General features: G+C 41.5%; 1 long non-coding RNA gene across 2 annotated transcripts in view; it reads right to left on the reverse strand.

Moving 5' to 3' along the window:
* Nucleotides 1-17,060, reverse strand: part of LOC134547909 (uncharacterized) — a 62,855-nt gene that overhangs the window by 12,319 nt on the left and 33,476 nt on the right. For both annotated transcript variants that reach the window (XR_010079647.1, XR_010079646.1), the window contains one exon: nt 321-491. This is a non-coding gene — a long non-coding RNA (uncharacterized LOC134547909). The remainder of the gene's footprint in view (nt 1-320; nt 492-17,060) is intronic.

A 17,060-nucleotide genomic window follows, 5' to 3' on the forward strand; every position in this document is an offset into this window, starting at 1 on the left:
GAACATCCTCAGTGCTAGGGCAGTGCCAGCCTCCCCTCCAATGTCTCCAGTCAGCGAGAGGATGGAGCTGCAGCAGCAGGGAGGGAAACCAGCTCCAGCTCAAAATGTTGAGCCCTCCAGGAGCTCATGTCAGTGAGGCATGAGGAGTGAGGGGACACCATGAGGTGAGGGCAGCTCTGAACAAGGACATCTGCTAGGATGCTGAACTTCCCAGGATCCTATCCCCATAGTGGGTCTCATCCAAAAAGACCCTGACTCAACTGGGATGGACGCTGCCAGACTAATAAAAAGGAATTGTATTTGTAACAAGTTCTTCTTACCTCTGTAGCACAAGAAGAGCGTCAAGGACTCAGGCCAACCAGAGCAGTGACTCGAGCAGGGACAGGGTGAAACCTCCTTTGCCATGAGACGTCTGAGTCTGCAGCTTTCCCCGTCCCATCTTGCTCAGTCAGGGGACTAGGTCTGCATGGACACCTCAAGATGTGGAAGCCCTGAGGATTTATACAGGTGGATGATGACAGATTGACCTTTATTATGCTTTTTTGTATTTATTGTACTCCTTTTGTAATAACACTTAATACACCCTTTGTCTTCCTGACCTCTAATAAGCAGGGAGCTAATGCTAACTCTCTCTAGAGAGGCAGAAATTAGGTACAGACATTTTGTTATACACGTGTACATAGCCAACCTTATCTTTCCTCTTGTGCCTCACCTTGCAGTGAATTCCTGGTCCCTGTGTGTCTGCTCTTCTGCAAGCAGTCTTTTTCCATGTGTCAGTCATCCATATTTTAAAATCTTCATGCAAGTCTTCTCAGCTACCTTTAGTTTTACTATCCTATATAATCTTTAATCACTCATAAATGTTGATACCTTGTACCATACCTTTTATTATGAAGTTGATGATCTACACAGGTGCCTATGGATACCTTCAGGTGGTCATTCTCCACTGTGTAAAGAAATCACTTTCTCCTTGCCCCCTTTCTCAACTTTTAATCAAACTTCAACCTGAGTCCCCACTTGATTCTGTTACAGCTTTGAGAGTTGTGAATTAAAGTTTTTGAAAAATTCAACCCACTATTTTAATCATACAGGATTTACCTGTTGCCTGCAGGGCAAGAAATCCTAAATTTTAGGTTTTGCTCTAGCCAGAGTCTTGCAAGAAACTGCATATTTAAAGCAAATTTTTTTTAAACTTTCTGTCTTCATATGGTCCCTGGGGGAATCATAACAATAAACGAGCAAAGCAAAATTTTCACTTTGGCCTGAAGAATGACTTTCAACTTTACATTTGCCAAGTTTTGTGAACAAGCTTATTCTCCCAGTTATGTCAGCATGCAGCATAGATGTCTAGTTACCTGATTTGTGGGGGTAATTGGGTACTCAAATGACCTAAACAGTGCAATTACTGGTGCTGGCAGATTACATATGGAAAACTAAGACCAGGCCATAAAAATTTGATCTATTGTGTCCATAGCCATAATAAAACCGTTATGGTTGGTGATTGATTATAGGAATATTAAAATGCAGAAAAAGAAAAAAAAAAAAAAGGCTGCTTTAAATTGCATTGTATTCTTGTGTTCAGGGAAAAAATGATTTCTGTTATCTTGACATGTTTATCACTTTGAGGCTGAGCCAGTCGCTATTGTGTGAGTTCATTCTGTCCCAAAGCTGACAAATTCTATCATGCACTATAAAAATCATTATGGCTCACTTTTGCAGCTGCAATAAAACAGGAAAGCAAATACAGTAATTATTTATATTTAGGACTTTCGTTCCAATGCACATCCAGGAAAACTGACTTAAAAGTTTAGACAGAAAACCAGATAGATCCTCAACCTGGATACACAGATATTATTCCAGAACTGATCTCAATGACAATCATTGATATTTGTGTAAGAAAAAGCGCAAACAGAAACAGAGGCAATATATTGACATCATGCATTGCTGATCTCATTTGTTTGCCAGGAACCCCTCTGTATTTTTTAGCATTTTTACTTCTTTCTTTTGGAGAGAGCTTGGAGCCTGAAAATGTCCCCTGGCTGCACCTCCTATGTGAATTTCCTCACCATAGCACATTTTGCAGCTATGCTTTCTGCGGGAGTGTTCTCCCTCAGGGCCTTCTTCCCCGAGCGCTGCTCCGTGGGTATGTGCAGGTTGCAATCCCAATCCCCCAGCTGTCCCCATAACCTGGGCTGTGCTCTACCACGCACCAGCTGCTCCCTCACCAGAGGATGCCAGGGTACATTTGGACACTTCAGCCAGGGGTAGGACAAATTTGCTTTAGAGATGTCCAGTCCTTGCACATTTTCCCTGCAGGCATGAATCAATTCAGTGGTATGGTCAATCATACTGACAACTCCTACTTTTGTGGAAGTGATGTGGGGTTTGTTGTATGCCTCAGTTGTGCTCCTCAATCAGGACCAGATGTACATCATCTTGGTGTCAATCTGCACCTTCCCTTTAGAGCCTGCTGCCAGACTCCCACCCTTTAGACTGAGGGACTGAAACAGTTGAGAAATCTCACTTTTAGCTTTTTTCCTCATTCATCGTGCTTGAAAATGCTCGAAATATCTCTTGGGTTTGATCACAGAAACCAAATCAGGAATATTTCACACTCCTCATTTAGCTTTCTCAGAAAAAAAAATAAAAAGATCAAAACTGTAACATGCCCATGGACACCTGCAGCATTAGAAGATGCAGATGGCCTTTGCTTGCATTTATAAATACACAGGTGTGCTTCAAGAAGTGAGAACTGTGGGTTTTATCTGTTTTTCTCAGTTCAGGATGCTGTAATTTCCAACCTCTAAAAGCATGCCAAGCAAACAGTGAAGATAAATACATAACATTGAACTACAACAAGGGACTTCAGGGCCCATGTCAACACTTCACACCAGTGTCTTCATGGACTCACATCCCATCAAGGGTGTATGTGAGGACTAATTTGGTCAGATGACCAAATTCACTGCCATGCAGGCTCAGTCACGAGACACCATCCTTGGACGACTCAACCTCATTTTTTATGGGGTGGAAAAATATAAGACAATTATTGTACCCAGGACACTTCTTCCATGCTTAAACACACCCTCCAGATGATTCACCAAAGCCTGTATCAGTCAAATTCTCTTAAATCCACCGTTCATGGCTGATGTTAACTGTCCATAAACATTACCAGCTCAGGAGCGTGAGCACCGAGATATGTGTAGGTAGGCTGAGTTAATACATTGCCACAAAGTACTGAAGGTTCATCTGAAAAATAGAAACAAACCCCACCTCAGGAGAAATAAAGACATTTACAGCCTAATTTATCAAGTGATGTCAGAAAATCTATCAAGGATCAGCTCCCTGCATCTCATCCAGCAATTGTTTGTTCAGAACAACTTTTAACCAGAACAAAACAAAAAGTACTTCTGTTCTCTTTTCCCTTTTTTTTTTTTTCTGGGAGCCTCAGGAATATAACCGCATGAAATGCTTCAGCACTGATGGGCAAGTCTCTGTATTGATTGGCTTCAGAGGCTGATTAGATAAGACAGAGTCAACTAATGAGAGCCACTACAAAAGTCTACTGAAGTGTTATCTGTGGAGATAAATTCCCCAAACTCCCAAGCCGGTCTATTTAGTAGATCTTTTATCTAAACATATCCTGACATTTTTGACAGTATTGTGCACAAACAAAACATGGGACATTAACAAAAGGGCTTTGTTTAAAAAAAAAAAAAAAAAAAAAAAAGGTAACTACTGTCCTAGAGAAAAAAGAAAGCAAATAGCCTGGACTTTAAACCCAGAAGTAAGAAGTGGGAGACTGGCATGAACACCTGCCATCCCTTATCTGTAATTCAAACTCTCCTTCACCCCCAAAACATAAAAAGTAAACCCTAGGATAGTTTTGTTAAATGCCTCACATCCCATCAAACTGACCATGTTAGCCATAGCCTCCTTCAGAGGAGCAGCTGGATATTGGATGCCCTGTCTAGAAAAAAATGCTTTTCTTAAGCTGTGTGCTCTGCTTATCTTATTTCTTTTTACTTTTTCATGTTATTTTTTAGCTATTGTACTGGATCTGCCTGAAGCCCTCCCTCAGTTTTCACACAGCTCTTTTGAAAATGAAAAATCTTGCTGACTCGGTAGGGGTTTTGGCTCATTAAAACCCAAGTAAGGGAGGCAGGGCAAAGCCCAGACTTTGTGTATCAGCCTTTCCCTGCTCAGTCCTGCTCAGCTTTGGGACCCATCATTCCAAATCTCCATATTTTCCACAGTGTGGAAATACCAGTTGTTGGGAGTGATTTGCGGGCATACAGGACATGAGGGGAACGTCCTGTGATACACGACCTGTTGGGATCTGTCAGATGAGCACCACTCATTTAAGACAGATGTCCAGGAAAGAATCCAGCCCAGCCTTGGGCTTGTGCATCAACCTGAAATAAATAATAAGTCTAAAGAGGGAAAAAGGAGTTTGAACACACTGTGTGCTCTGAATTTCCTCAGAGGGGTTCGCCTGGGAAAAGCAAGAAGCATTCCTCACCCTGCTCTGGCTCACACTGACAGGAGGTTAAGCTGCAGGGATGTTCCAGTATACTGAACTAGGCAAGGGGTTTTCAGAGCTGTTATCTATTTTAAAATAAACATTCCAGTATGCAGTGTTATCATATTTTGTGGTGCTCTCATAATTTAGGAAAAATAAATAAATAAAGGCTTCTGAATATCAGTTTCAGAGGGTATTTGTATAGAATCTGGCTTACATACCAGAAAATGTTTTTCTGTTCACTCTTCTATTCAGCTTTTTTTATCTAAAAACAACTTTAGATCCTAAGTATACAACTTCTCCTTGAGATTCATGCAGAAGGTTTATTACTAAGCATAGATGGGAAGGCAAATGGAAGCCACATCTAGTATTCTTCCTTTTAGGGGTTGTCATTTCAAAAAAATAAAGGTCTCTCACCTAATATCTGAAGTCTAAAAAGTCCAAACTACCCAAGAAAAATTTCAAATTGTTTCAGGCAGTCTTTCTCTTCATTTATGATACTGCTTGCCAAAAAACACAGTTTTCTGTGCATCCCAGAATCTGCTCACAGGCCTTATGGCACCAGATCTGGAATGCTGATGCTCCCTGCAGAGCTCACACGGTACAGTCATGGTTTGGGTTTTTATGGAGATTAAGTAGTATATGAATTCCTTAGATAACAAAGCAGCAGCAAAGCCGAGTGAACTTCAACTGTCTCAAAACAAGAATGCCAGGAAACAACAAACTGGCTGAGTAAGAGCTTCCTACCCTTGGCCACTGTGAAAATCCAGGTAGCTGAGCAGATAAGCAGAGCTTTGTTAGTATTTAGTTCCTAGCAAAGCAGCAGTACACATTCAAAGCTGTTGTTATCTTAACAATCCTGTAATAAAAGTTCTGCCTTCCAAGGCAGTGCAAAGGTTATCAGCTTGTTTCTGAAACACAAATTCGCTATAAATCATCAAGAGAGCTGGAACGACTGAGGTGTCACTTCTGCAGGTGCCAAGGGGAGAGGAGGGCTGGTCTCCAGAGTGCCAAGCAGCTAGTGAAGGGGCCAAACTCCAGCTTCACATTCCCTTCAGAGGGAGAAATGTTGACTTATGTGCCATTTCACATAAGTTTTCATGCCAAAAGGAGAAAGACTGTTGGAAACCTCAGGGATTTGTATCTCTGCTTGGATATCTCTCAGACTTGAAAAAGGAAGCTCCTTTAGGAGGTCATGTATAGATAAGTCACTAATATTAAGTTTTTCCCGGATTTTGGTCTTCATTTTGTCTTCTCCTGCCTAGAGGATGGGCAGGTTTTCAAAGGCTGAGTGCCTAGGTAGGGGTAATGAAAGGGGTATCCAAGTGCTAAGAGGACTTTGCAAATCCATATGTGGATTTGCCTACTCACTTTGGTGCTTTGGCAGGAGTTGGACAACTCTGAATACCTGCAAACAGTTGTGTACTCTGAGTCTTTTAGGAAAATCTATCCCTTAACATTTTGTAATTGTTGAATGTTTCATAATTATCCATGGCTTTAAATTGTGATTGATGAAAAAACCTAAGGATTTCCTGGGCCACTGGACTTTGAAATCTGCAATTTTTTTTCTAATTACCTACTTACATCTAAGTTACAAGGTTCAGTTATCTATGCATATGATTTATTAATGAGACAAAAAAATTCAAATACAAATTTAAGTGAAACCCAAGAACATATAATGTAGTGTTTCTAAAATTTAAAGCGATTGGTTAAGCACTCAAGGACTTTGCGCCTTCGATATGGATGAGTCAGTTCTAACACAATGCATTAGCAAAGATTAGTTTCATATGCTAAAACTGAGTCACACACTACAAAAATGAAAAACACCCTATATTTTGTGTCCAGGAGTGCTTCGCATCCTGAATTGGACAGAACAAATGAAGACCAGAGTCTGTCTGCAATCTTTACTCAAAAGAAACAGAGCTGAAGTTGAAATTGGCTCAGCAGATAGCAGTTAGTAGTAGGAGAATGGGAATTACATCAGGTCATATTTAAACCATGTATCCCATGATGAATTTATTCACAGCCAACAAAAACAAGATTCTAACATTTTGTTCCCATATAGACTGTGTGCTTTAAGGGAGACTAAAAACCCGTCTCTTGAAGAAGCAAGGCACCACTGGACTTTGTTTTCCTTCCAGACCTGCATTCTTGCCTTAAAGCAATTGTATTCATTAACCCATATTCGTGAGTTGTTTTATTTGGGCATACTGGAGAAAAAAAAATGAACACTTCTGCTACCAAGTGTGCCCTTTCTGTGTGGAAAATCATTAAAACCTCTGAGATATTTCAGGTCTGATGGGAGGTGTCTTTCACTAAGTTTAATCAAACCATACATATGAGGAAATGTTGAGAGAATGTTTCTCAGCTGTAAATTACCTACAAATGTGAGATTGTTCTGTGTTAATGGTGGTGCTGCTTTAAAAAATATTTACTGATGATTTATCTCCTGAAGCCACATAGGTAATGATACTGTTTCCCTCATTTCTGCATCCTCTTTGTACAATAAGAGAAATTTTGCTGTATTGAATCCTATCTTTTCTTACAACTATATTGTTTATATCTCTGTTCATTGACACGCTTTGATTTTTATTGGAAACAACTAAATTAACATTTGATTATGTGTTCTCTTGGCATTTAGTATAGACCTCTGATATGCATAAAAGAAGCAATGGAGAGTGCATATTCATATCCTGCTTGATGTATTCAAATACAATAATTAAGGTGGACTACCACTGTGACATGCAGCTGTGTGGATATCTATGGTAGGATATGATAGAACAAGGGGAGATGGCTTCAAATGAAAGAGAGCAGGTTTAGATTAGATACTAGGAAGAAATTCTTAACTGTGCAGGTGCTGAGGCACTGGCAGAGGTTGTCCAGAGAAGCTGTGGATGCCCCATCCCTGGCAGTGTTCAAGGCCAGGTTGGATGGGAGTTTGAGGAACCTGGTCAAGTGGAAGGTGTCCTTGCTCATGACAGAGGGGTTGGAATTAGATAATCTTTAAGGTTTCTTCCAACCTAAACCATTATATGATTCCACCTCTGCTCTTACACTGATTCTGGAGCTAAACTGCTCAGATGAGAAGTAAAAGTTGGGCTTTGTATATTATAATGCTGTAAAGTGAAAAAAAGGAAAAATCTGTGTGGACTTTAGTTATGATGTGGAGGTTTTGATTGAGAACAACTTGCTTTGATAAGCAAGAAGGAATTTCTTTAGCATGTCCCATTCCAGAATGGGCTTGCAAGACAGAACTTAATCTGAATAAATTTTCTCAACATGAGCAGCAATTTTTCTGGAACAACATGAGCACTTATTGCATTAGAGGCTGTATAAAAGCCCCCAACAATCAAAGGAAAATGCAAGAATCACATCAGTCAGTCTCTTGCATTTAGACTGCTTAGGATATGGAATATTTCCAGAACTCTGTCCGAATCTCTGAGTGCTTGCCTAATTTTTGCTGAGCTCTTACTGAAGCAAATCCTGTTTGCACTAGAAGAGAGTTCATTATGTCAGCTGTGCACATCACACACAGCTGCATATCCCACCTCTGCAGGGACAGGCTGTCAGCAGGCACCTGAAGATGTAGCTCTGTCTTTCTACACCTATTTCTGTATTTTATTAATCATGTTGTGCTGTGTCCAACAAAATGGGAAACAGGCTGGAGCACAGCTTTGATGGCTAGTCATGTGATGGAATTTGGGTTAAGCCCTTTGCAGCTTCTGGAGGCAAGAGGAAAAAAGATGGTCTCACAACTCAGGCTGTTAAACTCAGCTTTAAAAATCTGTACCTATCCCTGCTGCTGCTGCTGCAGGTTTTCTGTGCAATGTCAAATTAATGAGACCAAACCTGTCACTCGAGTTCACTAATGACTTGCACCTTTTTTTCCTGCATGCATGGTTTAGTAATCAGAAGTCCAAAACATTAAGCACTCACACATGCAAATGAAGCCAATGGAAAGATGCCTGAATGTACCTGTACTATGTAATGCTGGCCACAGCAAAGGTAGGCTAGAGCACACACTGCAGAAGAGACAGAGTCACACCTCGATTGGGGGGGGTGCAGCAGCTCACACAAAAGCATCTGTTTCTTGAGGGAGACTGCCAAAGAAAAGTCATCACCTGATCCATTGGGGGTCACCACCAGTGACCAGCATTAGAGGCAGTGATTGATTTTGCAAGAGCAGCAAAGACCTTTTCATCTGCTTTTAATACAGCATGGCCTCTGTGCATTTGAGTCCACCAGCTGAGTATTTCTCTCCTCAGCACGAAGGCTGCCATAGAGACTGCAAAAGGTGACAGATGGAGAAGTTGTACTTTGCTATGTAAGGAAAATTCAGCCTCCTATATGACCCTTGCAACTATTAACTATGTTAAACTGAAAATGCCCTTACCAAAGATCAAACTGAGCTCCTCTCATGCACTACCTCTGTTCTTCTTCGAAGAAGCAAGCCATAGGAAAATCAGGTCAGAACTGAGAAGTGGAACTCAAATTGTACTGATGTAGGAGGGACCATTATTCATAAAGACACAGCATTTAATCAATACAGCAACAGTTGTCTCCCAGCTGTAATAGCTTATGTAGCATGGAAAAACGTAGTCAGATTCCCAAGGGATTCAGGCTTTGAGAGTGGTTTACACTGAACCTCCAGGGCTTCCACAGCTCTCAGATCTTTGCCAGTGCCTGATCAAGGCCTTTATCTTAATCAACAAAGCCACCAATGGATTAAAACCAAACATCTCCATGAGAGGCTGAGGCAAGTCTCATTTATTGGGCATGCAATAACAATGCCAAAACTTTTCTGCCATAACCAGAAGCAGGAAGCAGTGCATAAAAGCTCAGTTTTTAAAAGGATATTAACATAAATATGAAAAATAAAATATAAACACCCAGGAAGAGCAGCTCCATAAGTCCCAGAGCAGTGAAAGCCAGAGCTCCCTAGTCTGTGTGCACTGCCTCTGAAAGCAACATTACCTCATTATCACTGAAAAATGTCAAAGAAGGTCAGAACAGAAGAAAAAGAAGATGCAAAGTTTATGTTTTTCTAGTGAGTCAGTTGATCAGTAAAATCAAAATATCACTGAATGCTTCCCCAGCACAATTTCTATATTAGAAACAAAACCCCTATTTGACCTCTAATGCCTCTCATCTTGGCATTTAGGAAGACACTAAAAATGATAGCCCTGGCATCTACTCATACATCAAGGAAAAGATCTAAAGGGTGTTTCAGCAGCACCTTGGTGAAACAGCCAGTACTTGACATCCCACTGAGAACTCTCAGCTGCACCATTTAGCCCTGGGACTTTTAAAAACCGCATAAATTAGCAGGGTGTAATTGCAAATATGATCCAAGAACAGTCTGAAATTAGTTCTTGCTGAGTCTGAAGTGGGGTTAGGATGACATGTTTCCCTGACTTCTGGAAACAAGGAGAAAATTTAATCATTTTTTTTTCCCTGGCCAGATTGTCCTAACCTAGGATTTAATAATTTTCCTACACTTCCCTGAGACCTGAAAATCTTTATGCAGAAAAACACTTCAAGACACTTCTTTTGTGTTCTTTCAGAAGAATGTCTGTTCAGCCTGCAGCAGTCCATTACAGAACCAGGCCCTACTCAGGGAAGGAAAGATTAGGCCTTTTAATGAGTGCTTTGTCCCAGGGATTGATTTTTGGTAATGGAATCTCTTTTGGTTATTTTTTATTTCCTTCCCCTTGTTATTTCTGTATTTTTATCCTTTTAAATTTTTTTCCTCTTCTGGTATGTATTCCAGACCCTGGATCCCATATTTAGTTTCCCGAACTTCTCCAATATTTGTTCTAGCCATCCTGCTTGTCTGCCGTGAGTATCAGTTTCCTTCCCTCTAGTTAAGAGGGCAAAGAGGGAGGAAAACTGTTCCCAGGCCAAGCAGCAGTGCCACCCTGGAGACCTTTGGTGGGTTGTGCAGCCTGAGAATGAATCATTGCTTGCAACGCTTAAATCTTCCTTCATTTCTCACTTTCCCTGTTCTAGGGAGCGAGGAAGAAGTGGTGCCAGAGGCTGCTACATTTAGTAATGCATGAAGTAGAAGTAAACAGTTAAGATTAAAATTACCTTGATTGTTATTCAATACTGAGGAAGATGATATGACATAATGCTTGTCAATTACTAAAAATCAGCAAGTACTGCTCATTTTTAGCAGTACTTGCTGACTTTTAGTAAATTTTAAGTGAATCAAACCACCTAACTTGTGCAGCAGCTGTGACCTGCTTCCCATAAGATGCCTTCACTTCTCTACTATACCTCTAAATGACTAGTGGTGATTACTGAAATTTCTTCTGTTAGTCCATGCTTGCTCTAACTTCTTCATTCTCCAACTGTTTGGTATTTTTTCCCAAGAAGATGTCTTTTCTGAGCATGGCATAATAACCCCCTCTTTCAGCTTGAAGCTGTGCTCACAAGCACATCAGTTCTCTTTCACATTATGCTCCCAATCTCATTGTAGACCCTTACACGACCACCTTAAATACATGGAAATCACATGCAGTGCCTTGACTTTTCACTTGCAGTTAGTCCTTCATAGGAACCCTTTCTTCACTCCTAAAGGTGTAAACTTAGGAGCAGGGTGATGTAACATTCTCAGCCACTGCTCCAGAGGCACCACCAGAACAGGGGCTTTCAGGCCAAGCACGGACAATGCCCACAATGCCAGTTTGTCTGTGGTACCTCTGCTCACAGGGCCTTTGCACTTCCCAGCACAGGCTCAGTCCTGCCCCCACCGACTCCTGTAGGAGGAGGGTACAGTCTCAAAGGAAGCAAGTATGTTCCATGTCTCATCTTTCAAGGGTCAGTGCTTAAACTCACAAATCCGTCCTCTTTGACATTCTAATCTCTGGTTGTAAAATGGATTTAGTGGTTTAACATTAAAATTTCAGGCACAGTTAAGGAAGAGATTGCAAAAGAGTTAATAAGCAAAATAGTTTAACAAACTTTGGCAGAGAAAATTGAAAAGCTCAAATGATCTCCTGACCAAAAGAGTTTAGCCCCGGATTTGCCAGTTCTTCCAGCCCAGCACCTGGACACATTAAGCTGTCACAAAGAAAGTGACACAAGGTTCCTATTTTGTCTCTTGTCACTCTGTATTTTTGTTAAATGTAGTGAACAGTCCCATTACACCAAAAAAGTAAAGTCATTCATTGCTGTCTGTAGGGTGGGCACCTGGCCACAACATCTCCCTGTTGCTCTGCAGTGACTGCTTGAAAGATCGTGTTATTGTTCCACACCACCTAAACCTGCACACATCCACACACCATCTGCACATACTGCACATACTGCACTGCAGGAAACAACAATGAAAGAGATAATGCCCCACCAAACCCCCTCCGAAGTGACTGGACTCTTCACATACAGCCAGGTGTGCTGAGGTACATGAAAAATGCCTGTGCATGACCTTAAGCAACAGTTACAGCAGGTCAACAAAACAAACAAAAGAATCTGATCTCCTTCAGGAGATTCAAAACTTTAGATAATCTAAACTTATGAAAGTAAAGCTAAATCTCATTTTTGAATGCAGAGGTATTGCAGATCAAAAACTGCTGGCAAGGAAATTTTTGATCTGGACAAAAAGAGCAAGAAGTGGATGTGTTCCTGCTCTATTAAGCAAGACAGGATGCACTGCTGCATCTGCCATTCACTTTTTGGTTCAGAGGCACAGGAGATCATTTTGTTCTTGCAAGCATACACTCCCACCACTTGTTCACCCTAACAGTCATGTTCAGGGTTGCAAGTGAGAGCACCAATTGATTCAGGCTGATTAACTCCCTGGTGGCTCAATGCTAAGTGTGGATACCAGGTGACAAGTCACACACTCAGTGCCGCAATGAGAGGGCAGTGTTACTCTGTACTCAGCTCATGCATGTTTTCACTAGGGTGACTCCTCTTGCTCTGCTTCATTTGGTGTCAATTAATAAAATAAAATAGGGGGGAAAAAGAAAAAAAAGGCAATATTATGAAAGAGAAAGAAGATGCAATGAACAAAAACAACATTATAGTGCTAAGCCCAGGGCACTGCAGCACAGGTTGAGGTCTACTTCAGACACCAAGACATACCATGGAAGGAAGGAAAGCAGAAGTAGGGAAGCTAACACAGTTTGTGGCAAATACTGTTTCTGAATGACTCATCTTTCATGTCCAAATGTGAAGCCTCTTAAAAGGCCTGGCTTTCAGAATGCATGAAATTTTTCTTTTATTCAAAGAGTATGTCGTGATGTGCTCTTGGGTGTGGTAAGTCCCTAAATCACCAAACCATCCTATCTGAGAATCTTTTTTCTGTATACTTTTCAACACCAGAAAGAGGCCACTCATTCCTGCTATGTCCCACAGTAAATGATTTCTTTTTTCTTTTTTAAGGTTTTTTTTTTCTAATTCTATGGAGTTAGAAGACAGACATAAATTAATGTCCTGTTAAATAGCCTGCTCTCTGCCACATATAATATCACTCATGCACTGGGAAAATAAAAGTCCTGTATCTACACCATATCCTGCCTTTCTTGGCAAAAGAAAAAAATCTGACTGGCACATATCTGCAGCCAAAGATGACAGACACCACAGCCACCCCATACAAAGTCAAGGACCTGATAAAGCCTTAGGGAGGTGGAAATCCAATAAATCACATGGGCCTTTTCCAACAGTTAGAGACAATTAAAGATGGAGGTGTTTTGGAGGAGGTGTGCACAGTGAAGTGGGAAAGAGACAGGAAGGAGTGAGAGCCAGGGTAATATTTTGGGAAAGAAAAGAAGGAGGGAATAATGTGTATTTTACTGTTTCATGAGGTGAGTTGGTGGGTGTGAGTGCACATGTGCACATGTGCCTCCACCCTCTCCTGGAAAGCAAAGGAACTGCTGACCTTAGCCTGCTACAGCAAAAGCCAAAAACAGCTCCTTGCAAGCAGCCCATTGCACCAGGCAAACCAACAGACTGCTCAGCTGGTAGTGTGCGAGCTGGAACACCCACCTTCCTGCACTGCCTGGGTCCCAGCCTGTGGTGTGCTTTTATGCCTCTGGGAAGCCCCCTTTCCCACTTTTTCAGTCCCTTTTTTCCCAAGGTTCCCGTGGTCCTGTCCTAGTGCACCAGGCAGGCACGTAGAAACTAGCAACACCATCTCCCACAGGTCAAAAAGGAGGAATTTGAGGGGGATAAAAAGGATGCTCCTTGTAGTAGGTTGTGCCTGTGCACTTGTGCATCTCTGAGCCTGTAAACCAGAGGAAAAGTAAAAAGGACCGTGAGTCCAACAAAACACCATGCTCGGAGGGACAAGGGGTAGAAGGGGCTCTTGCTATCCTAAAGCAGTTCCCCATCTCTAAGGAGATGAACAGCCAAGACCTTCTCTCCTAGAGGACAAGAGCCACTGACAGCCCTTGTCTAGAGTGCTGAATATCCAAATATCACCATGCAGGGGAAAATAAAGCTACACGTTAGCTCAGTTTACACATGGGATGCCTGTTTCTGGAAGAAGCATGGCATCAGCCTTGGCTCATTGGGGGAACAAGCACAGTGAGAAGAAGGGTGACAAAAGCTACATGTGCAGGAAGAAGACAAGAAAGAGTGAGCACACTGAGTTTTAAATAGAATATTTGTGTCTGAGTTTCAGTTCTGAGGCGTATCCCTGGTAAGTGGCTGCCACACCAGTGTTTATACCAGTGGTTCATTTCTCCTCTGCTCTAAATGCAGTGTGCTCTGTTTTCTTGGTAAATACATCTTGCATTATGGCATATCTGCTTACATTTCAAAACTACCTAAGGAGTAAATAATTTGCTCTTTCAACAGGCATACTGGGAGTTTCAGTCTGTTACCCATTTGCTTTAAATACCAGGCTGTAAAACTGTGCTTGTGTTTTTGGCTGACATCGTTGTTAATGATGCGCTGTGCCTATTCTCTGATTATGGAGGAATTCTCACATTATTTCTGGGATAAGCTAATAATGAACGTTACTCAGAACAAATCTTATGTTTGTGGTTGAATTGCTGCCAGTGTAGAAAATCATGTTACGACCATTATCTCACTCTACCTCCTCCCTCTCAAGTGCAAAGTTTTAATATTCATTCCAATGCAATCTGTGTCTAAAGAAGCAGTGCCTATTTGGTGTGCACCAACTCCATTTAATAGTGTCAATGTGTCATTCATACTGGGGGAGGAACCATCCTGGAAACTCATCTTCCCAGGTATTTTGGGGGCAGCACTTCATTTCTTATGTCCAGCTCTATGCCCTTGTCTACTTTACAGAATTTCCTTCAGCAATTCTCATCGAATGAACCTACCTTAAAAGTGCTCATTTAAACAGGTTTAGTTGCACTTATTTACCATTAGAACAAAGAGAGAAGCAACATAGACATCACGTAGGTCATACTTGTCACACTGCAAACACCTCAGTAGAGCGAAACAAAGCAGTTCACTTCCAAGTCTTTAAAAACAGAGCCTTCAGGAACAACAAAATATGTCTGGAATAGGAGTGTTGCAATTAAGGTCTTGTTCACACTAACGATTGGAATAGCATTGAAAAACAGTCTAACAGACTGCATTCAAGCTCTGTTAAGTGGTTGCCTTCACATTTGGGATCCAACCCGCCAGGGCCTTCAGAGCTTGACTTTTCTCTGATGTGGTTACCGAACAGTGGAACATTTCTAGCATGACCAAAACTTAGTCATGCCTCAGTAACTTAACTCAGATTCCACATCTTCAAGCCTGAAAGTAGTTTGAGGGGCACAGTTTCATCCATACCATCCATAAAACGTAATTTAACCCTACTTCCAGATCGCCTTGGATGTTGTGGTATGCATACATCACCTACTCTGCTTATGTGCACTGTGCTGTCAAAGAGACCATAAATCCTTTGAATGCAGCCATCCAGTTATGGCATGTGAGAATTTCCCTTTAAAAAAACCCTCTCCAGTGTTAGCAGAGTTGAACTTGCATTCTCCCCGTTGTTAGAATCAAGACTTTTGAACAGCTACAAAATAAAAGTAACAGGGGCAAAACCACTATCTCCTTTTACGATGGAACGTGATCGGTGTGTGAAAGGTCTGTATGATGTGGTGACAACAGCAGAAGGAGACAGGACTGAGTGACTCAAGCTTTCCTTCCAGGTCCCTGTTAGTGTGAGGGTTCCCAGGGGTTCCTCTCCTGCTATAAGATAGCACAGTTCTTTCCACTGACTTGTAGTTAGATCCAGCTCGGTGAAAACTGAGCTCGTTCCTTGATTTGCTCCTCTCTGAACATCAGGTGAGTTATGGCAGGGGGAAAAAAAGACATTTCCTTTCCTCCTCATCTCATTGCCTACATGCCAGTGGCAATATTCAAGTCCAGAAAATTGCTTCTTGATGACTTAGGGTGGCAAGACCTCAAAAGAAAAAGATGGACAGTAAAAGCAGAATATCTCTCTAAATATTATCCAAGGATTTTTTTTTTCCATCTGCACTTTTCCCTTTTTCTAACTTAGGTCTAGATTTCCCTTACACCTAAAATGGGTGTGCTACTTGAGAGGGGTTGAAACAACCTTTTTCTCTAGTTAGAAAACAGAGCAGGGCAAGAAGTAATAGACTTAAGTGAGAATCTTGTTGGCATCACAACACCTTCTCAACTAGCAGACCTCCTCCATGACTGTCCTTGGAGTCTCTTCATGTTACTACTTGGGTTTTAAAACCCTGGTCCCATACAGCCAAACAAAACAAGAGGCCGAACCAGGTTCAAACATGTTGATGAAACACTGCATCAGCACATACAGAATCATGCTTTAAACAACTGTCACTGAGGTCACCGCCTACAAGTGGCACCATTCTGCCAGTAAAAAGCCAATTCATTGTGATACAGTAGATGGCATAAAAGAAGGCAAAAAATTAAATTAAAAAAAAAAAACCTTGAAGTCTTATTTTACAATTTCAAGCTGTTTCATGGACCAATGGTTTTAAAAAGTGTGTGATTGTGGGAAGTGAGGTGTGGAGAGGGATGAGTGTTTTTATAGCCAAGTGCAACGGAGAATGGTCTTGAGAAATAGAAGATATGATTCCACAATGGATTAAGCAGAGAAAATTTTACACACAGAAAGTGTTGGAAGGGTGAACCATAAAAAGAGAGAATTTAGTAAGTTACAACATTTTCTTGAACATTAACTATTTACAGGCCAAGAGCACACAAGCTTTCCCCTTGCTATATTAAAGGTGTACCACTTCCACATACAAGATGAATAAACTTCAAAGATGTCCATGGCCAGTCAGGCTAATTTCGGGGGTTTTTTTTAAAAATATGTGCACAAGAAAGGCCTCATTGAAGTTGTAGACAGTCCCTTGCAGAAAGCATTTTTCTGGAGAGTAATACATGTTTGTGTGTGGCATGGCAGCACCTAACTCACTTACTTTTTCGCAAAGTGAGTGTTCTCTGGGAGTTTTCTCTTGGGATGTCTAGCAGCACAGAGCCAGAAATCCCCTCTGTCTCAGCACCCTGATCCAGCTCCATGCCGCCCATCCTCCCTTACTGTGTTGCTCCAGCTCCTCATGCTCTTGCACCTTTATCT

The sequence above is a fragment of the Prinia subflava genome, chromosome 3 (genome assembly GCF_021018805.1).
Source record: "Prinia subflava isolate CZ2003 ecotype Zambia chromosome 3, Cam_Psub_1.2, whole genome shotgun sequence".
Taxonomy (NCBI): domain Eukaryota; kingdom Metazoa; phylum Chordata; class Aves; order Passeriformes; family Cisticolidae; genus Prinia; species Prinia subflava.